General features: G+C 37.1%; 1 protein-coding gene across 1 annotated transcript in view; it reads left to right on the forward strand.

The window, feature by feature from the left end:
• Window positions 1-5,555: 5,555 nt before the first annotated feature.
• The window catches only part of chl1b (cell adhesion molecule L1-like b), a 141,405-nt gene continuing 123,976 nt past the window's right edge, over window positions 5,556-22,984 (forward strand). The window contains 1 exon segment of the mRNA XM_030134871.1: window positions 5,556-5,885. The gene's annotated coding sequence lies outside the window, so the exon portion shown is untranslated.

Raw genomic sequence — 22,984 nt, forward strand, 5'->3', positions numbered from 1 at the left:
ATAGATAGATAGATAGATAGATAGATAGATAGATAGATAGATAGATAGATAGATAGATAGAGAAGGACCTTCTACTGTGTTCAGTCCTGGACCGAGGGGGAATCAGTCTGTGGCTGAAGGTGCTCTCTCTGAACACCTCAAGATGGTGAAGTGGGTGAGATGTGTTCATCAAATAGAGTCCAGTTTCCTGAGCATTCTCACCCCAGCCACCTGCTGAAATGTGTGATATAAATAAACCTGCCTTGCCTTGCCTAGATAATGCAGTCTTTTTCAACCCCTCACATGGGGTCGCTTGGAATTGAAATGAAGCTGCCTGAAGTTTCTAGTAATTGATAAAAATAAACTTTTTTGGGGCGGCCACGGCTCACATGGTAGAGTGGGTCGTCCAATAACCAAAGGGTTGGTGGTTCGAATCCCGCTCTGTCCTAGTCAGTCCGTTGTGTCCTTGGGCAAGACACTTCACCCTCCTTGCCTCCGGTGCCACTCACACTGGTGTATGAATGCATGTGAATGTTTGGTGGTGGTTGGTGCGAATTGGCAGCCACACTTCTGTCAGTCTGCCCCCAGGGCAACTGTGGAAACATATGTAGTTTACCACCACCAGAGGGAGAATGTGAGAGCGAATGAATAATGTAAAACGCTTTGAGTGACCAAAAAAGCACTATATAAATCTAATCCTTTCTTATTATTATTATTATTATAATAATAATAATAATAATAATAATAATAATAATAATAATAATAATAATAAACTTATTAATAAAAGATATATGGTCAGTTGAGAGACAAACCCAATCCATAAAGACATGACAAAGTGAAGCTGAAACTGAAGCACTGTGGTTCTGTTTATCTGTCAAATGTTCATTGTGGTCAGTTTCAGATGCTGCAGCTCTTTCATAATTCATAGTTTGAGTTCTTGTTTGTTCAGTATTAATTGTCAGCCTTGTAAATCCAAGCTGGACTGACTGTACATATCCTGACCAAGGAAAATCAAATTCTCACTTTGTGCAGTCATCTACACCTGGCTTTACTGGCTCCGTCCAGAGTAATATACATTATGTAGACTAAATGTCATCTAAAATTACATTTACATTTATGCATTTGGCAGATGCTTTTTTCCAAAGTGACTTACAGGGGAAAAACCAAAAATGAAAGAAAAATACAAGAATAGATTAAAAACATATAACAGCTGTACAATTAACACAGTGTCATACAGAAAAATAAACAGCAAAATAATAGACTAACATACAAGAATAGATTAAAAAGACATAAAAGCAGCTGTACACTAATTAACGTTGATGCGAAATATAGTATAGCAAACTATTACATGATCAAAAACAAATACGTTTTTTTATTATTTTGAATGTCAGGAGTCGCCAGAAATGCGTGATGTTAAAATGAGGTCACGAGCCGAAAAAACGTTAGGGAACCACTGAGATAATGTGAAGATAAAGTGATATTTAAGGTAAAAAGGTAACTCAGTCCTGTGTGTTTTCATGCAGCATATGTTAGTTCTAAATTTAAACCGTCCTTACTAAGTGGACACTGCTAAATACATCTTCCCAGTCCTCTAAAGTCCCCCCATCTCACCTCTACCATTTCCAACTGTCAGCGTTTGCGGGGCCTGATGGATAATAACCTTGTTATTTGTGACTGCGAGTCCTGTCGAAGCAGCCGTGCCTTTGGTTGGTTTTTTCACCGCGGTTACGACCTGCATCAGCATAATTCAAGCATGACCCTCCTCCCCCTCTCATTTTCTGCCTTTTCTCCCCCGTTAAAGCCCAAGTCTCAGACCAGGGTCCACACCATATATCATCCAGAGTGGGGTGCTTCCCGTCCTTTTTTTTACCCCTTCCCCCTCGTGTGTGTGTGTGTGTGTGTCGTGGGAGAGAGACTGCAGGTTGTTTTTTTTTTTTGTTTTTTTTTTCTTATCGACAGTCTCAGCACTCTCCAGCCGCTGCCCAGTCCATCTGTGTAGTCATGGAGGCTGGTCTCTGTTCAGCACTGTGGAACAATCAGGTCCACTCGGATTCAGACATTAAAAAAAAAAAAAAATCATAACTGCTGAATAGGGCTGTGTATCGGCAAGAATCTGGTGATACCATACAAATCACAATACTAGGATCACAATACGATGTATCACGATATATCATGACACTGTTAAAAAGCCAATTTTTTGTTTGTTTCTTTATTTTAAATGATCATTTCCTTGAAGAACTGAATTACACCAGAAATATGCACAAATACTAGGGATGCACCGATACCACTTTTTTCCAGACCGAGTATGAGTACGAGTACTTACATTTGAGTACTTGGCGATGCCAAGTACCGATACAAGTACTTAATAATCCCATTCCAGTTCTTAGTTCCTTTTGTAAATGTGCTTCATTGTCGTTGTCATTAGTCTGACTGGAACAAAGTGCTGCTACTGACATTTAATGTGTTGGAATGAGCGTTTCTCAATTAATCCACCAGGGGGCGCCGCTCTGAATTAATCATACTGGACAAATACCATGAAGAAGAGTCAAGTTTTATGAGAAGAAGAAGAAGAAAGTCAGTAATAACAAACATGTAGACGACAGAGGCAACACTTCTGTGATCCTAATATTGCAGCATTTTCACTGGTAAGGTTTAACAGCTTAGCTTCAGCAGGAAGAGAAAAGAGAAATGAGTGATAAGTTTCATTTTCACTTCCGTTGGCAGTGGTCCGCACCACTCTGTACCCCTGGTGGTATTCTCCGTATGAGTACGCATCTGCCAGCACCTGGAAAACAGGTGGAATGTACGCAGAGAACGGACAGAACACTGTCCGTATCTGTCTGTATCTGTAACGTTACTTGCGTCAGCGTTACTTTTATCACCGTCATTTATTTTGAAAAATCTCCACACTCTTCACACTCCACACACATTATCCCACTACCACGTACCTGCTGCACTGAAGTAGGAATGTCACACGGCCGTAAGTGGTATCGGTGCGTTTGTATCGGATATCTTTTACGAGTACAAATATGAGTACACACGGTGAGTATCGGAGCCGATGCCCGATACTCGTTTCGGTATCGGTGCATCCCTAACTAATACTAAACACATTTTTATTTGATCACAACAGGATCACAAAATGTTCCTGTGTTCAAACTTAAATTGTTTTGCAGATATTACAGTTTAAGATCCTGTTCAAATGTTCATATTCTATTAGTCCAGAACTAACATCATAGCATTATTTTTGTCCAATCCCAACAAAGGAACTAACATTATTTAATAAAAAAGTGTTCAATAATAAGTAAAATATAAACAAAAAAGAAAAACAAAAATGAACCTCCACAATATCTGCATTTGAATAAACACCTAAAAATATCGATACAGTACTTTTTAATACCGATACAGCATTGTGAAATGAAATATCGCGATATATGGCAGAACCGATAACATCATACATTATTTTTGTGCAATCCCAACAAACAAACATTATTTAATAAAAAAAGTGTTAAATAATAATAAATAAAATATAAACAAAAAAGAAAAACATTAAAAATGAACCTCCACATTATTTGCATTTGAATAAACACCTAAAAATATCGATACAGTACTTTTTAATATTGATACAGTATTGTGAAGTGAAATATCGCAATATATCGCAGAACCGATAACGTCATAACATTATTTTTGTGCAATCCCAACAAGCAAACCTTATTTAATAAAAAAGTGTTAAAAAATAATGAATAAAATATAAACAAAAAAGAAAAACAAAAATGAACCTCCACAATATCTGCATATGGATAAACACCTAAAAATATCGATACGGTACTTTTTAAGACCGATACAGCATTGTGAAATGAAATATCATGATATATGGCAGAACCGATAACATCATAACATTATTTTTTAGCAATCCCAACAAACAAACATTATTAAATAAAAATGTTAAATAATAATAAATAAAATATAAACAAAAAAGAAAACAAAAATGAACCTCCACAATATCTGCATTTGAATAAATACCTAAAAATATCGATACGGTACTTTTTAATACCGATACAGCATTGTGAAATGAAATATCATGATATGTGGCAGAACCGATAACATCATAACATTATTTTTGTGCAATCCCAACAAACAAACATTATTTAATAAAAAAGTGTTAAATAATAATAAATAAAATATAAACAAAAAAGAAAAACAAAAATTAACCTCCCACAATATCTGCATTTCAATAAACACCTAAAAATATCGATACGGTACTTTTTAATACCGATACAGCATTGTAAAATGAAATATCGCGATATATGGCAGAACCGATAACATCATAACATTATTTTTTAGCAATCCCAACAAACAAACATTATTAAATAAAAATGTTAAATAATAATAAATAAAATATAAACAAAAAAGAAAACAAAAATGAACCTCCACAATATCTGCATTTGAATAAATACCTAAAAATATCGATACGGTACTTTTTAATACCGATACAGCATTGTGAAATGAAATATCGTGATATGTGGCAGAACCGATAACATCATAACATTATTTTTGTGCAATCCCAACAAACAAACATTATTTAATAAAAAAGTGTTAAATAATAATAAATAAAATATAAACAAAAAACAAAAACAAAAATTAACCTCCCACAATATCTGCATTTGAATAAACACCTAAAAATATCGATACGGTACTTTTTAATACCGATACAGCATTGTGAAATGAAATATCGCGATATATGGCAGAACCGATAACATCATAACATTATTTTTTAGCAATCCCAACAAACAAACATGATTAAATAAAAGTGTTAAATAATAATAAATAAAATATAAACAAAAAAGAAAAACAAAAATGAACCTCCACAATATCTGCATTTGAATAAATACCTAAAAATATCGATACAGTACTTTTTAATACCGATACAGCATTGTGAAATGAAAAATTGCGATATATGGCAGAACCGATAACATCATAACATTATCTTTGTGCAATCCCAACAAACAAACATTATTTAATAAAAAAGTGTTAAATAATAATAAATAAAAAATAAACAAAAAAGAAAAACAAAAATGAACCTCCACAATATCTGCATTTGAATAAACACCTAAAAATATCGATACAGTACTTTTTTAATACCGATACAGCCTTGTGAAATGAAATATCGCGATATATGGCAGAACCGATATTTTCCAACAGCCCTAGCTGATAACATTTTCCAACCACACATCCCTTTATAGCGCAGACAACACCGACACAATCACACTTCAAACATCCCAGCCTTACTGGACTAATACTGTCTGACAATGAACAGTATTAACAATTAAGTAGATTGCCACCGGCTGACAGAAGAAGATTGCAGCAGCAGCAAAACTCACCAGATTTTCACACAGCAGGTGATCTGTGCTCCCACCCGGCGCTCACTGTGTTCATTTTTTTTTTTTTTATCCTTTTCTTCAATCGTTTCACATAAACGCTCCTCATTGAGACTTTCAGGTGCAGCAAACATCTTTCATGACACCGAAATGAGGAGGGAGGGGGTGGGGGTGGGGGGGCGAGATAGAACTTGCATTCCTCCACTCTCCTTTTGTACACACCCAGTGAATGGCCTTTAGATGGGGCTTTGTGGGAATGATTGTCAGTGGCTTAATGAGCGTCTTTGCCAAGCTAGAGGCTTTGGCAACATATGTGACTACAGTGGCTGTGTTTCCCTGTCTCCACTCTGGATGACACAACACACACAACGGACGCAGCACTCTCCTCTTTTTTTTTTTTTTTTTCCTTCCGGCGTAAATTAGATTTTGCCTAACACATGGTTTCCTTTTCTTCTTTCGGATGTTATTACCTGGAATGGAATACTGGCGTCTCTCATGGGGACCACAGAGCTGAAAACCGAGTAAAATCTTGTAAGTATCATGCGGTGTCCGGGGATGTGTGTAAAGCTGCCGCTGCACATTTAGGGCTGAAAATGTTTTGGTCTCAGTAGGAAGTATGTCCTTTTATTAGGGAAGAGAAAGTCACTGGTTTAAGCTCAAATGACAGCACTTGACTTGAATGATCCACCGCTATTTAGTCGTTTCGTACATGCATTTTGTCATATTCTGTATTCTAAATGGACTTATTCATTGGTTTTGCTGTTAAATCAGTGCCAATTAGACATTTTAGAAATCATCAGCATTGGCTAATCTTATGCATTTCAACATGAATTGCCAAATTAAAGAAAAAAAAACCATCCAAATACCTAGAGTTTGTCCGTGGTCCAGCTCCTGTTTAACTGATTAATCTCACTTTGATGCTCACTGATCCAGATTTATTCACTGGAAAATCAAACATGGTTAATTTCCGACAATGCTACTCTTGTTTTTCCTAGATTGAACGAGGTTACCAGCTGATTAATTAGATATCGGCTTTTTCTTGCCCCAAACATGTCATTATTTTATCACCCTTTTAAGGTCAATCCATTGGGTGACCTCTGCAGTGTATAGGCATCATTGGATTTCTTATCTTTTTATGCAACAGCTATGAGAAAAAGCAACATATGTTTGAAAGAAATGCATCTTAATAGTTGAGCATAAGGAATTAAACAGTCTTGGTATTAGTGTGATTAATACGTGACTTCATTGCGTCTCTCAGACTGCCGCCAAACCAGCCATAAACAGTACTTCAACTCTAGTGTTTTGCAACCCGGAGTGCGTGTCCAAGAAAAAAATCAGCAGCAGTGAAAATATTTACAACTGTTTTATTTACGGTGATGTCTCAGAGATTTCTAAGAGGCAACACTTAGAATCATGAGCCTGTTTGATGTAAAATACCACATGTGGCACGTTAGAAATATCTGCTGTAGTATCCAGAGCTGGAAACATGACTAAGTATCTGGGTAAGGTGGAAGTGTACAGTCACCCTGTTATAGTATCAGTATAGGGTTAAAGGTCATTGACGGTTTACTTCGATATAGTTTAACCCATAAAGACCCAAACAGCCACCGACAACCAAAACCATTTACTGATCTAAAATGTTTAATAACTTCCGAACCACTAATTCTATTAATCCATGTCAATAATTGGTGTAAAATACAGTTTTTCATCTTTTCATGGTCATCAGATATGACCCATTTGGATGTTCAGAGGTTCCGTAGTTACCGTGGAAACGCCGTCATCTTCTACAACATTGATTCACCAGTAAAAGAGACTTGGATCAGTGAGAGTGGATGGAGACACTGGGTTTATGTTCAGTTAATGATAGATTTTGTTGAAAAGGACACTTTTTCTTCAGTTTTCTCTGTTTTTCATATAATAACCCTCAACTTTAATCTGAGCTTTTCTGAACATCTACATTAGATATAGGAAAATACCTGATGTTCACTGGAAAAATGCAAAATACAGAGGATAATGTCATAATAAATTGTGATAAATCACTTAAGAAAAGTTAAATGTAGAAGCAAAAATATTTTGAAACTGCCACAAAAGTAACACTTAGTCTTTATGGGTTAAGTAAATAAGTCATTTTTTATAGTGTACAATCTTCAACCAAAAAGACCCAAACATCCACCATCTACAAAAATCATCTGCTGATCTAAACTGTTTAATACCTGTTGATCCACTAATCCTATCAATACATGTAAATATTTGGTGTAAAATACAGTTTGTCATCTTTTCATGCTCATCAGATATGACCCATTTGGACGTTCAGTGGCTCTGTAGTTACCATGGAAACAGTGTCATCTTCTACAACATTGATTCACCAGTAAAACCCATGGAGTTGGATCAATGACAGTGGATGGACACACTGGGTTTATTTTCAGTTAATGATAGATTTTGTTGAAAAGGACACTTTTTCTTCAGTTTTCTCTGTTTTTCATATAATAACCCTCAACTTTATGGTGAACATCTACATTAGATATAGGAAAATACCTGATGTTCACTGGAAAAATGCAAAATACAGAGGATAATGTCATAATAAATTGTGATAAATCACTTAAGAAAAGTTAAATGTAGAGACAAAAATATTTTGAAACTGCCACAAAAGTAACACTGGGTCTGAATGGGTTAAGTAAATAAGTCATTTTTTTATAGTGTACAATCTTAAACCATAAAGACCCAAACATCCACCATCGACAAACCATCTAAACTGTTTAATACCTGTTGATCCACTAATCCTGTCAATACATGAAAATATTTGGTGTAAAATACAGTTTGTCATCTTTTCATGGTCATCAGATATGACCCATTTGGACGTTCAGTGGCTCTGTAGTTACCATGGAAACACCGTCATCTTCTACAACACTGATTCACCAGTAAAACCCATGGAGTTGGATCAATGACAGGGGATGTAGATGATGATTTTCATGTTCAATTGATGATATATTTTACTTTCTCTTTAGTTTTTATTGTTTTTGATATAACAAGCATTGAATTAACTCTGAGCTTTAATGAACATCTACATGAGCAGTGATTAAAATACCTGATTTTCACTGAAAAATGTGGAAAGCAGAGGATAATATTATAATGTACAGTGATTAATCACTAAGGAAAGGTTAAATGTCATCATGAAAAAAACAAAATAATTATTAATTTGATAAATGACAGTGGATGGAGACACTTGTTTCATGTTCAGTTAATGACATATTTTGTTGAAAACGTCACTTTTCCTCTTTTTTCTGGTTTTGTTTAATAACCTTTAAATTTACACTGAGGTTTTGCGAACATCTACATGAACAGTAAATATAGGACAATACCAATGCAGAGGATAGTATTATAACAAATGGTGATAAATCACTTGGGAAAGACAAAAAAACTAAATAAAAATTGGAAGTTGTGATAAAAATCTGCGTCTTTAAGGGTTAATCCCAGTGACAGAATTGTTTATTTTTCCAAAACAAAAAAATCCTAAATATTAGTTTTGTGAGTTCTGTGATTGCACCTCTTCATAGTTAAAATCTTACATCTCCAGTTCTTGGCGTTGAGCTCGTTCCGTTTGATGCGTCTCAACAGAACCTCAGCTCGACCCTATTAAGCGACAGGAAGCGGGCCACGTATCCGACAGCTGTGTCAAACAGCTCAGCCAGTGTAACGCTGTCCAGATGCTCCACTCAGGCGCTAACAGGAAATTCCAACACCAAACCTCTCATTTTACAGACTGAAATTACGATTTTACTGCATGTATATTAGACACCTGAAGGAATAAAAAATACATGAAGCGACTGAGGTGTGGAGGAGAAAAAAAAAAAAAGAAATGATTGTGTTGCTTGTGTGCGTGTGCTGTGGGGGACATCAGAAAATTCTTGGTTGTTGGCAGAAATAAATTGCCTCGGGGTCTGATGGAGGTAAGGATTTGGGATATAAGAGCCATCGATCATGTCGCGCAGTGGCACAGTTTCGTCTGGGGAAATTGCCAGCATCAGTCAGACCAAGTGAATGAATGTGGAGAGGAGCATGCTGTGTTAGTTCACACAAAATAATATTCCAGTCCCGGCAGTCCAACTTGTGAATTCATCTCTCTGCCGGCTACTCAGCGAGGATCACAGACTAATGTGATTATTGTCCCGGGCAAGGGGCGCTCCGGTGGGACTTCAAAGAGAGCACATCAGAGGAAGTGTGGAAAAAAAAACCCTGTAAGCCCCGGTGCTGGCAGGTGCAGCGGACTTTAGAAACCTCTTCTTTTGCTGTACACATATTAACAGGTTCAAAGCCAGGACTCTGACAGGATCTGTGATGCAGTTGTTGCTTAGAAAGCACATGCATTGTACATGATTTATTATCTTGTCACGTGACACGCTCTGCTGATTGGTTTAAGTGTTTTTTTTGTTTTTTAATTCAGCCTGATAAATTATGCAAAAGACTAGAATTAAAAGTCACAACGTGCAGCAAAAGTAATGGTTAGCTCTTTAACGGAGTCTGGGCTTAATGTTTGTTCAGAGCAGATTTTAGTTCTGCTTGAATCCGTAAATACCCACAAATTGGACAGAAATATCAACATGAAGCAAAAATTATCAGCAAAAGGAAGGAAAATGAACAAAATTAAACAGCAAAATTAACAAAAAATAATAAAATAATAAGCCAAATGAATAAAAATGAACAAAATAGTCAACAAATTTGACAAAAATGAACTAAATTAAACAGCAAAAGTAACAAAAATTAATAAAATCATAAACAAAATGAATAAAAAGAAACGAAATAGTCAACAAATTTGACAAAAATGAACAAAATGTCTAGTCCACCATTATGTTTGTTGGTTTAGTAAAGTCCACACATACACATTTGTCAGTCTTTGTATAGATGGATGGATGGATGGATGGATGGTTCGGGGAGTGAATCATAAATATGATATAGACACAAGATATCAACCATTTCAGATATAAATCAGTGTTTCCTGTGGAATTGATCACATTGATAATAACATTTGATAACAAAACTACCGTAGTATTAATTATTGAGCCATGATTAGGGATGGGACTTGAGAACCGGTTCTTTTTGAGAACCAGTTCCCAGTAGCTCAATTCCTTGGAATCGTTTGCCTGCCTGCTTAACGATTCTGCTTATCAATTCCACCTTTGTTGCAAATGCGTGATGACATCACACGTACACTGCATTGTTTTGGTCAGAATGCAGCCAACATGGTGTCGAGGCACAAACGCTATAAGTATGGTTATATTTCATGTGAAAAGATGACACCAGGGCCACTTGTAACACTTCCATTTCTTCAAAGGGAGGAAATCCCTTCAATATGCTCAAACATTTGTCCACACAGCATGCGATTCATTTGCAGGAATGTCACATATTTAATATGCTACTTAGCGATGCTTGTGAATGTAGTGGCTGAGCAAACACCAGGGCGTCATCCGGGCCCAGTTCTCGGGGGGGGGGGGGGGGGGGGGGGGGGGCAACAAACGTCCTGCCCCCTCAAATAAAAGTTTCCAAAAGTAGGAAAAGTAAAATGAGATGCACAACAGCGGGAGACAGTGGAATTAGTAAAGCGTCTTAAGTTTCCTTTTCACTTTGTATGGTGCCCCTTTCCCAATATTTGTGCCTACTGTACAGAGTGGGGAAGCAAAATTTACAATATTTTGAGGCAGGGATTGAAAGACAGTGTATGACCAATTAGTTTATTGAAAGTCATGAGAATTTATTTGCCAAGAAAATTGACATAATAGAAAATGTTTTTATTCTATGTGTCCTCCTTCTTTCTCAATAACTGCCTTCACACGCTTCCTGAAAGTTGCGCAAGTGTTCCTCAAATATTCGGGTGACAACTTCTCCCATTCTTCTTTAATAGTATCTTCCAGACTTTCTTGTAATAGTTTTGCTCATAGTCATTCTCTTCTTTACATTCTAAACAGTCTTTATGGACACTCCAACTATTTTTGAAATCTCCTTTGGTGTGACGAGTGCATTCAGCAAATCACACACTCTTTGACGTTTGCTTTCCTGATTACTCATATGGGCAAAAGTTTCTGAAAAGGTATGGATAATAGTGTTAGGTATGATTATGACATCAATATATGTTTGGTTTCAAAACAATTGACGTAGTGCCTGCTGAGAAAAAACAACTAAATGTTCATTGTAAATGTTGCTTCCCCACCCTGTATATGTTATATTTTCTGTGCAGAGATGGAAATATAAAAGACAGTTAAAGCAAACAAACCCGTTTGTACTCTTTTATTTCCTCACCCAATGGCAATCGATAAGAGAACTGATAAGGAACCTGATTGATAAGCAAAATCGATAATGGAATTGGAATCTTTAAATTCTTATCAATTCCCATCCCTAGTCATGATACACTCAATGACGTACTCATCTGCAGCACAGAATGACTCTGAATGTCTCTCGCAGTTCTTTTCAGGCAGTTTGTCCAAGTAGAGTTACTGTCGTACATTGGCAGCAGAACCAACCAATAAAGATGGAAAACACTAGCACTGCAACCGCTGTTCAGTGTTGTAAAACCGCACAATTTTTAATTCAAGACTTTAATATGCATAGCCAAATGTGTAGGCCTATTATTGATGTTTTGTATCACATGTATGGTGTGGTGGCAAGGGTTTTGCACCACCACCACCACCACAGCAAAACCATACCAGCAGAAACACTGTAACATCTTACAGTGAGAGTGGCTTCAGTTGACAGATGCATAAAAGTTATTCAAAACTGACTATCACACCTGACTCATGATCAGCCTGATGGCAGAGGGAACAAATGAGTCTGAATATGTGTTTGTGATCTTCAGAGGTACGTAATAATGCCGCTCTGATGGCATTAACGTAAATGTATCTTTAAGGACATGGGCTGGTTGGCTTTAGATTGATTTATCACCATATATTGTAATATTATCCTTTAGATTTTTGCAAGTGAAAATCAGGTATTTTTATATATTTAATATGCTGACCATGTAGATGTTCATAAAAACTTGGTAAATTCAAAAGTTATTATGTCCTCTTGAGACCCCAGCAATGGACATGAGTTTCACAGCTTTACTTAACCCTTTCATGCATTAATTATGAGAAGCTTAATCAAGATTGTTTTTTCCCTTGGTGTTTTTAATTCTTCTTTAGGCATGAAAAAACAAACAAACAATGTGATTGAATTTTTTTATGAACCTATTTTTCATTGGCGTTACAAAATATCCACTCAGCTAGACACCATGTGTTTAATTTTAGGAGCAAAGAAACATGTATTTACTGATATACTGCATAAAAACTATGAAATAAAAACATTAATACTGCTAATCTGATGTTTTCTCACATTTTAACATACCTGCATGGAGATAATTTGCCAAAAAAAACCAACGTTTTTGTTAAAAAAACAAAAAAACAAAAAAAGGTTCATTACAGTCTAATAACAATTAGAATTTTTTTTTACACTCAAACATGTTTCTGCAGATCAGGTTTATCTAGAACAGCAAATTTACAGTAATGATGTGAATTACAGTGTATGGGATGATGCAAAAGTGTCCACTGTGTTGGCTGATATGGAAATAAACTAACAAAATCCATAAATATACAAGAGAACAACACCTTTGAACAGCTGTCCACTGTAGTGACCACTATGCATGAAAGGGTTAAAAAATAAAAACGTCAACTGCAAAGGACATTCTATAAAAAATGTGTCTGAAAGAACTGTTGCATCATACAGTTTCTAGGTTAAAATAAAAAAGCTAAAACCTTTACGTTCTTGGGTTTCAGAGGGATATCAAAACAGGGAAAATCAAAGAAAGCATGTCATTTTCAGCAAAATATATCATTAAATATACATAAAAACAAGTGCCTACAACTATCATCGATCCAACTCCATGGGTTGTATTGGGGAACAGATGCTGTAGAAGATGACGGTGTTTCTATTCACTACAGATGCTACACGCATCAGGAAAACACATCTGATGCTGCTGAAAAGCGGAGAAACTGCATTTTACCTGAATTATTTCACTGTACTGAACAGGATTAGTGCTTCAAAAGTTATTAAACATTTTTGTAGACGCTTTTGGGTCTTTGAGGAGTAATATTCGTAGCAGCGAGTCTTATTGTACAGAGACAAACAGCTTTCCGACACACAAAGGAGCAGCTAATTAGAGGCTGAGGAAAACCTTGATTCTCTTTTGTCCATGAAAACAAATGAAAAGCTTTTAGAAAATAACACACTCCTGACACAATGAGCGGTGGAAAACCTCTTCAGTTGTTTACTGTCTATTTTCCACCAAACGCCATTTGTTTAAGGGTTTCTCCCGGTAGCTGGTGACATGAGAATCGCGCCGCTGTAAATACCGCCTCTCAGGGATGCTCGTCTGGTGCTTTCTCTGCGGAGTTCGTGAAGGTCAGTCGTCATTAGAAACAGGGGTCACGGACCTCGCAGTTCATCAGAGCAGCTGTTCTATATCTGTCTCCAACTCCGCCTCATTCCTCCACATTCTGCCTCATCTGACAGTCCTCCGCACACGCACACCTCCACCCCCACACCTCCCCCCTTTTCGCCCTGATAAAGCCACAGCCTGCTGAAATATTAATGGTGACATAATTGAACTGTCATGCCTTCTTAAGTGCGGTAAAATTGATACAAATCTCAATAAGTTAAGCTCACTATTTAATATTGCTCCCAGAATAGTCTGAAGGTGGAGCAGTAAAATCAGAGGCTGTTTAAAGCCACCGTGACACTGTGGAATAAATGTTAATGAAAACAACCACAGCCTTTTCTGGGATGTATTACAGCATCATGACAACAAGGCTGAAGGCCGTTCAGGCTACGGTCATAGCAACAGCATTCTGTAACCATGAATGAAGCCACAATGATGTAACCCATTGGTTTGTGCATGTTTTGTCACCTCATGTTTGCATTTTGGGCAAATTTGACATTACGTTAGCCTCATAGCATAATTGCCTTAGTCATATTTTTGGTAACACTGCTGCTTCATCAGTGGCTATGACCTGAAAAAAATATGACTGAGACGATTATGCTATTGAGGCTAACAATAAGATCCTCTATACCTGTGGTCATCAGACTTTTCAGCTCAAGACCCAAAGATCAATTCTCTGCTCAATGTGATATCATGAACAGATAACATGGCAATTAAAAGTGGCGTGTTATCTGTATGCATTATAAGCTTTCCGTGTGTATGTTAACGTAAAATAACAGATAATTAGCGCAATTAGCGGCTAGTGTGATTAGTGGTTAGGTTTAGGGTAAGGGTAAGGGTTACACTGGTCTACAATTTTTTAGAAATGATTTGCTTCAGAGATTAAATGTGCTAAATGTTACGTATTTTAATAAGATTAATTGGAAAATAAATGACAAAGTGCCCGTTTGCTGATGTTTTCAAGGTATATGATTAAGTGTTATTACACATATATATTGGTTTATGTACATTTATATAATAGTTTTATAAATCTTCCACTAAATAGAACCTGTAAAGTGAATGTATTCTAATGTGCAGACAGTGTTTTGAAGTAGATCTTGTAGCTCTGAGACAAATATTCCTTTTGAGTCAAACCCATTCTCTCGTTAATTCTTGAATTTCGCATTTTGACCAAGGCTGTATCTTAGAAAGTTCAGCCAATCAGCATTTTTGACTTGATTTTTCTTTATCAGTGACTGCCATGTGGTAAAATTTCATTACTTCTATTCTGGAAGCATTTTCCTTGCAGACCAGTGTTAGCGGTTAGCGATCAGCACGATTAGTGGCGGGCGCGATTAGTGGTTAGGGTTAGGCTTAGGGTTAGCGGGTACGAATATGTAAACCTTGTACTTGTACATTGACACACCATCAAATGGCGTTGAATAACACGCAAAAGGATGAAAATGCATACGTATTGCACGCCAAATGCAATTAGAACTGGCGTGACATACAACGCGATTTCATGACATCAGTCTGACCTGCTTCTGTTGGGACCCAAATTTACAAAAACATGCCATTAATTGAATAAATGCCCTGTTGAATGTAACATCAATAATTACATAAAACACAGGTGAGTTATGTTAACCTGGCATTATTGCTTGTCACCAACAAATATAAAAAACAAATATTTTAAATGCTCATACGTGGCTAACATTATATGCTATATAAACCTTAAAAACCAAAAATACAGTTAATATATTAAAAAAAAAAAGTTGTTTAGCAAGACAGGTCTCATGAGATGTAATCTTGATTTCTTCATTTAGCCATTTTTCACAGTTTTCAGCAAAATTAATCAAATGAATGTCATATAAATTGTAATCTGTAAATCATGGTCACTTCTCCCTTTGAAATTAATGGATAGAATCTACCGTTCATGTCCTGAAGGGGGTGGGGCAGTGGAGAAACCATGTGACATGAAGCAGAAGGTTGCTCTGCAGTCTCAAGCCAAGCTAAAGCTATGCTAACTCATAAAAAACTCCAACCAAATTGATAAGAGATTTTATACGCTACCTTGTACTATTGTTATTTGCACTGTTCTGTCTGAGAACAGTAATATTGATATCATGTAATGTAGAAATACACAAATTAGTGGGCCACCAAACAGACCATGTACTGCAGAACTAGGTTATTGCTAACATTAGCATAGATTTTTAAAAAATTGCCTTCACTTATAATGATCCATATTTTAATGCCTTATAATATGTAAATGGTTACAGATAACAATATAGTTACTATTGAGCACTGATAGGAAGTCATATATGGACTTTAATTTGGGTTCATGACCTTTGACCTTGAGTGACCTTGAAGGGTCAAACTCAAGGTCACCAATGTCTAGGTTTCAACAATCTTCTTCTCCAAAAACTACCTCTCTAAAACTATGTTGCTTCCTTGGGACAGTGTCTACAAAGTTTAATCACACTTTATAGATATTTAGATTTTTGATGAATTTTTGACAAATTTTTGAATAATTAAAAATGTACTTATAATGGGCCTTATTTTGATGGTTTATAACATGTAAATGGTACAGATATTAATATAGTTCCTGTTGATCGCTGATAGAAGTCATATAGATTGAATTCATTGAGTTCTCCTCCAGTGAAAGTACCGCCCACTCCTATTGGGAGATTGACCTCCTGCATCAAGACCACAGGACTCTAACATAGAACAGAAACTGACAACCTCACAAATTCAAGTTATAGAATCTTGATAGAACATGAGATACAGGGACGTTGATCCTATATTTATACAGTAAACAGAGGCTCCAGAAGGTCCCCAAAGTCTCAATAACAAATAGATCATCAGTACTTTTATTAGAACGTCTAAATACAGTGAATGAAACCAAGATGGCTCAATACTTATAAAGAGAAGTTCAAGGAAGTTGATGGGGGCCAGGTTTTATTGGAGCATCCATCAGACATCAGCGAAAGTAATTAGACTTTAGATACTTAGACAATGGCTTCAATTTCAAGCCTTGGTTGTTGCCCCTTGAGTCAAACTAAACTATTAAAAACACAGACGCACGAGCTATACTTTCCTCTCCGAGCTCAACAGTGTTCACGTTGTGCGAGTTAAATGAGCGTTTGATTGCACAAAAAGCTGTTGTACTCATTACACACTTCAGATGCTGCACGAGTCGGGCCGGCGCTTAGCGTTAATCAGCTGTTTTAATTGTTCTTGAACGATCAAATGAGAATCAGTGTGGAGGCATTATCGGGACTTTGAGAGGGGAGTGCGGAGCTGCCGACTTCCCATCACAGGTCTTTAGCGAAGAGAATATTTTAATCCAGCCTGACAAGACGAGGATCTGGTTAATCCTATTACAGGCTCGCACAGTTAACATACAGTAGACCCACACTTCCCAGTCTGTTGTCTTTGTGGGAGAAAGGAGCAGATGGTGAGAGCTCAACAGCTACTGTAGTGAACTCTGAATGGCTGCTGTTGGACCACACCCGCTCTCTAAATAACACATCCACAAGTGCCTTCATTCCTCCAGGAAACAAGTCATTGGTTTCGCCTTTTGTAGATGTCTGTTTACACGGCCTTCTACAATGTGTGATAAATGCATTTGTAGGTCAAGTGCAGGTGTAATAGTGGAGCAGATGGCTGAAATATGAGAATTAGAAACAGAGGAAGTCTGCCAAGAATAGTGTGAAAGTGTGCCAGAAACCTCTCCTTAAGAAGAAGCCGGTGAATGAAGTACAGCCTGACATTAGCCTGAAAAAAAAACAAAACTGCTGGTTAATAGAATAGAATAGAATAGAATAGAATAGAATAGGTGTTGTTGTCATTGTGCTACTCCAGTCAATAGTCGCTTTTCCATTGACCCTAAAATTGTGCAAATATAACTTGCACATAAAAATGTACCTAATGGAAAAACGTCAATTTCGCCAAAAGTCTCATTTTTTGATTAAAAGTTTTTGCGCTGGCAAGAGGTGGTTTTTCAGGCGTAGCGCAAATGGTATATCACGCAAAACTGCAATAGAAAGACCTTTTTTCGCAACTATAGTCAGGTGAATTAAAAAAAACAAATGTTGACATACGTTACAACAAGCGCAGAAGAAGAAGAAGAGACATGTTGTGGTATGTGTGGACACACCAGGAAACTGAATAATTTTTTTAAATTTAGTACAAGATAGAGGGGTAATATATAATAATAATGAATATATCTGTAAATCAATACAATTTTTATGTTCGTCGCCATGTTTATGGAATGACTTCCTGTGTCATCTCACGATAATAAATAAACAAATCATCACATTTGTGACTTAATGGAAAAAACCGACATGACACACTTCTGTTTTTTCGACATTTAGTAAATATCGGTAAAGTTTTGCGCGGATGTCCAATGGAAAAGTGACTAATGCAACAGTATATATATATTTTTTCATCATTTAAGGTTTTATTGGTTTTATCATATTTTCAGTCATTTACAGAAAGGAAAAAAACAAAGTGAGAAAAAAGGCAAAAAGGAAAACAAAAAAACAAAACAACCCACAACTTAAAAAGGTAGCCACATCCCCAGCACCCCCACAATTCTTACACATATGTATACATACACGTACAGCATGTACATAAACACAAACACACACTGTCCACCAGCCCCCCTCTTGTACCTTCTCTAAGATGTCCCCATAATATGAGCCATAAACATTTGCCATATTTGACTATTTGTATTTAAACCTTATTCACCCTGGCAATCATATTTTCAAAAGCAGCAGTCTCTGTCATGAGTTTAAGCCACTCTGAAACCATAGAAAACGCATGTGTACAGATATGCTTTTATGTCAAATATTTGAGTATAGTTTTAATTTATTACAATTTGGATTTTAGATACCTAATATTTGGAACCAATATTCACTTTTAAAGTCTTTGAAAAGGTTCGTTCAGCATTTTTGTGTTATTTATCCAATCAATTATATCAATTTTTCAAATCGGATTTTATATTTTTTGTGTGTTTTTTGGCCTTTTGTGTTGATATAGTAGGTTAAAGTGAAAAAAAAAATGGCTGATGAGATAGATGAAGTTGTGCTGAAATAAAGCAAACAAACATGGGTATAGTAAACATTTCTTTATGGGTAAAAACACAGTTATGTCCTGTCAGAGAGCAAACTTTAATTGATTGCCATTCCGACATTTATTTCAATATAAAGTAGCTCCTTGTTTTGGATAATCTCTTATGGTCCAAGTGAAATAAAAATGAATTTAAAAGGAAAAATGTGGGTCATTTAGCAACCCTAATTTGTCAAATTGTCTCTAAAATGTCCTGTCAGAGAGATTTTGAATACCACGTTTTGACCCTTATATAGTATATAAAGGCAAAATCAAAAGTACTCAAAAACAGCCAAAATAAGCTCAGACCCATAAGGGTTAACAAAAAACCAGCACTACAGAAATAAGAATAGAGCGAATATAAACTTACGAAACTACAAATAAGACAGGAAAATAGAATATAAATGTTACAAAGTAACATAAGAACAGGGCTGACTACAATAAAAAAAAATTAAATTAGGCGCAAATTTACAGTATTAGCTGTATGTGACAGTAATCACCAAAATTAGAATATTTTGGTGATCGCTTTAGCAGTTTAAGTCTTTTTTTTCCAAGTGAAAATGCCAAGATAAGTTATGGTTTCAGGAGTAGAGATGTCAAAATTTCTTGCTTTCATGTATTAGTTGAGTTGATGGTTTCAGGATTTGGACTTTCCTCGATCTTGTCAAAGAAATCTCATCTCGGAGCGTTTCTTCGACTCAAACGGAGAGTATTTAGTGTTAATAAATGAACGGACTCGGTAAAATCCAACAAAACTCCCAAGCGCTTTCCTTCAAACAATTAAAATGCCTAATTATCATGGCACGGTCGTATTAAACCCAATGAAGCAAACTCTGGCGTGTTTAGACATGAAGCCTTTGTCTGGTTGTCAAACATTTACTTTGACTGACAAAGGCTTGATGCCAAAACTCGATGCCAAAATGAAATGAAATGCCTCGGAGTTTTTTTTTTTTTTTTTTTTGGATTCTTGTCATGTTTTATAGGCCGAGCAACTACATGGGAAAGTGGCTGAAAGATTATTGACGGGAAAAAAAACATCATACGTCGCGAGCTTAGATTCTGGATCTGTCACTATCATTTAGCTCCAAACTGGATCCTGAAATGTCGGAAAACTGTCCTTTTATTGTGGCTAATGGCATTAGATATGACAGAAATGTAGGTTACAGGGGCTGTTGTATGAAATTGGCCCGCATTCCTAGTCAATTTTCTCATGTTGACAAGGAGAAAGTTTGTCAGGGAACGCTCCATATCTGTCACTCAGAGGGAGCTTTAAAGTACCCGGGAAGATTTCACTTGGCCCACATCGCTTCGTTCCCCCTCGCCCCCCCCCCCCCCCTTGCACTGCCGAGCTTCTGTCCCCTCTGAGCTTTGGCTAAGCAAAGTTAGGGTTCATATTGGCCTTCCCACAGTGAGCAGCTTTTAACCTCCTGCCAGCTTCATCAATCTCAGGCTGCTGTGATCGCTGCTGAAAGGGGCGGGGATTAAGAACAGCCTGGGGGCTTTAAATCAGGCGAGTTTGAAGGAGGTGCCCCCCCCCCGTATCATATAGGCCCAATAGGCGCTATACCCTCGGACCTCTTCGTCGACTTAAGCCGGGACCTCCTCGAACCAGATGGCCGAGTTGTTTCTCAATAAAACGTTAAACGAAGGGTGAGAACAAATTAAATCAAAAGGCAAATCATCAAGCACAGTTTGAGCAACGTGTAATCCATCTAAGGTGGGGAGGGGATTTTAGCCAGCGCGCTATAGGACGATGATAAAACATCGTCTTGGGATTGAAACCCACCCCCCTTCCTTCTTTGTGTTTTTAAACAAGCCAATCTTTCCAGCCAATTAGCACAATCCCTTACCTTTTGATTTTAATCTAAACATAAATCACTGTGTCTGGGAACGAGTCAAAACAAAAGCCAGCCCCGGGCGTTTCTCTGGGATGACTTATAACTCCGACTTCGACGCCAATCTGAGGTTTGAAATAAAGTCAATAAGCGTGAATTGTGATTGAGTGCTGCGGATTATGTATTGTGTCGGAGATGGGGAGGTCGGCGGTGGTGGTGGTGGTGTAGGGGCAGAGGTGACGGGAGGGCGTAAGGCTAGTATCAGGCCGTAAGATTTAATAACATTAACCCTTTAACCCCTGAGGTATTATTTCAACGAAACGTGCTGCTGTGGATTGTGTCGTAAAAGCTGCTGTGAGTATGCGCTTGTGTTCCTTTTCTTCAGCGGTTTTGTTTTACTGTGTTTTAGGGTCAAAACAGGGTGGAAGAACAGAAAAACACAGAGAGGAATTGAAGTTTCACAGGTTCTGGATATTTTTGCTTCCGATATGATTTTTTTTAGGATTAGTTTTGCCGATACCGATTTGATACTGACTTTTTATAATGAGATTTTGATTTAAATTTGGACTCAGAATTTATCGGTTATTATGCTATTATTTTACTTGAGACCACAATTGGGCTGAATTCGGAACCTGAGCTAAAACAACTATGACACCTTTGACTCTTAATAACTTTAGTATAATTTTTGCATTTTTCAAATTCATACTGTGGGACAAATTAGAACCTTCGGCAAGCCGGTTTTGGACCACGAGTCGTATGTTTGCCACTACTGTAGCTGGTGTATGGACAGATTCGTGCAAGTATTACATGGGGGTGCGTTCAGTGCCGTATGTTAGTGATGCACGGATCAGCAGGTTACTCGTGGGTCAGGTTGGGGCGGGTCAAAAGAATGTCAGATTATTTGCGGGGCGGGTCAAATAATTGCACAAAAGCCCAACTTGCGCATCACTACTGTACATACCTCACAATGAATAAACGCAAGACCATAAAGTTCAAGTGAAACTTATAGACCCTTTACTAATTCCTCTAAGCCTCCTGCTGTTGTGCAGCTCATGTTCCTTTTCCCTACCTTCGGAAACTTTAAAAAATGTTTGGGAAGGAATGCTTCTCGGACCAAAACAGTGTTTGTTCGAGGTGCTGTTTGTTAAAAGGGATTCAAAGAGTATGTATCACACTAGAAGAAAAATCCAAGGCACTCTCTTTCAACATTAAAAGGCTTTTATTATCATGGCCATGATAATAAAGGCATTTTAATGTTGAAAGAGAGTGCCTTGGATTTTTCTTCGGAAACTTTAATTTGAGGGGAAAGTATTTTTGTTTACCCCCTAGAACCAGGCCCAGATTAGCCAAATCTCGTGACTAATTCTGATCCAATCTTCCAAAAAATGCCAGATCGGCAGCCGATACCCATCTTTAGACTGAATCGGGACATCCCTAGTTTTGACTAAATAAGGCACTCAGAATGTACATCGATAAAAGATTTAGCATGCTGAACATAAACTGTGCACTGGAACAAACTGAACAACAACAAGGATTTGAATTTGGGCCCAGTAGTTTTTGTCAAGGTCAAGGTGTCTTTATTAGTCTTTCTTGGGAGAAGGTGGTCTTGGACAGAGGGGTCTGCTGCACAGACAACACATACCACTCATACAACAATAAAAATAACAAACATCCAGAATAAAAAATAAATAAGTGAAATAAAAGTGGAATGCATTATCACATTGGATAAGAACATAAGTGTGCAAATTCAGCATTATGTTTAAGAATAATACAGAACAGAACACCCCCCTTACACTGTTACACACATGGTTATCTGGATGACCTTACTGACTTCCTGTCTTTCTGTTTATCCTGGTAAATCTGCTCATTAATGAGCTTCACTGACAAAGGGATGAATGAGTGTTTGTACCTGCTGTGTTTACATAGTGGAACCCTGTACCTTCTTCCTGAGTTAAGTACAATGTATTTGGGGTGCAGTGCATGAAAGGTATCTGATAAAATAATGTCTGCCTGTCTGAGGGTCATTTGTTCAAACAGGTCTTGGGGGGCAGTTAGAGGGGCTGGAACACCGATGACTTTCAATGCTGTCTTTAAAAGAGTGATATTTTGCTTGTTTTAAAATAGAATTAAACATTTTCAAACATTTCCCTGTGGTCTACATAAACTGTAAATGCTCTGCTTGGGTCTGAATTCTTCATTAATTCAACTCCACAGGTCCATCTTCAAAACTATTTCTGAGTAATGAC

The sequence above is a fragment of the Sphaeramia orbicularis genome, chromosome 5 (assembly GCF_902148855.1).
Source record: "Sphaeramia orbicularis chromosome 5, fSphaOr1.1, whole genome shotgun sequence".
Lineage (NCBI taxonomy): Eukaryota > Metazoa > Chordata > Actinopteri > Kurtiformes > Apogonidae > Sphaeramia > Sphaeramia orbicularis.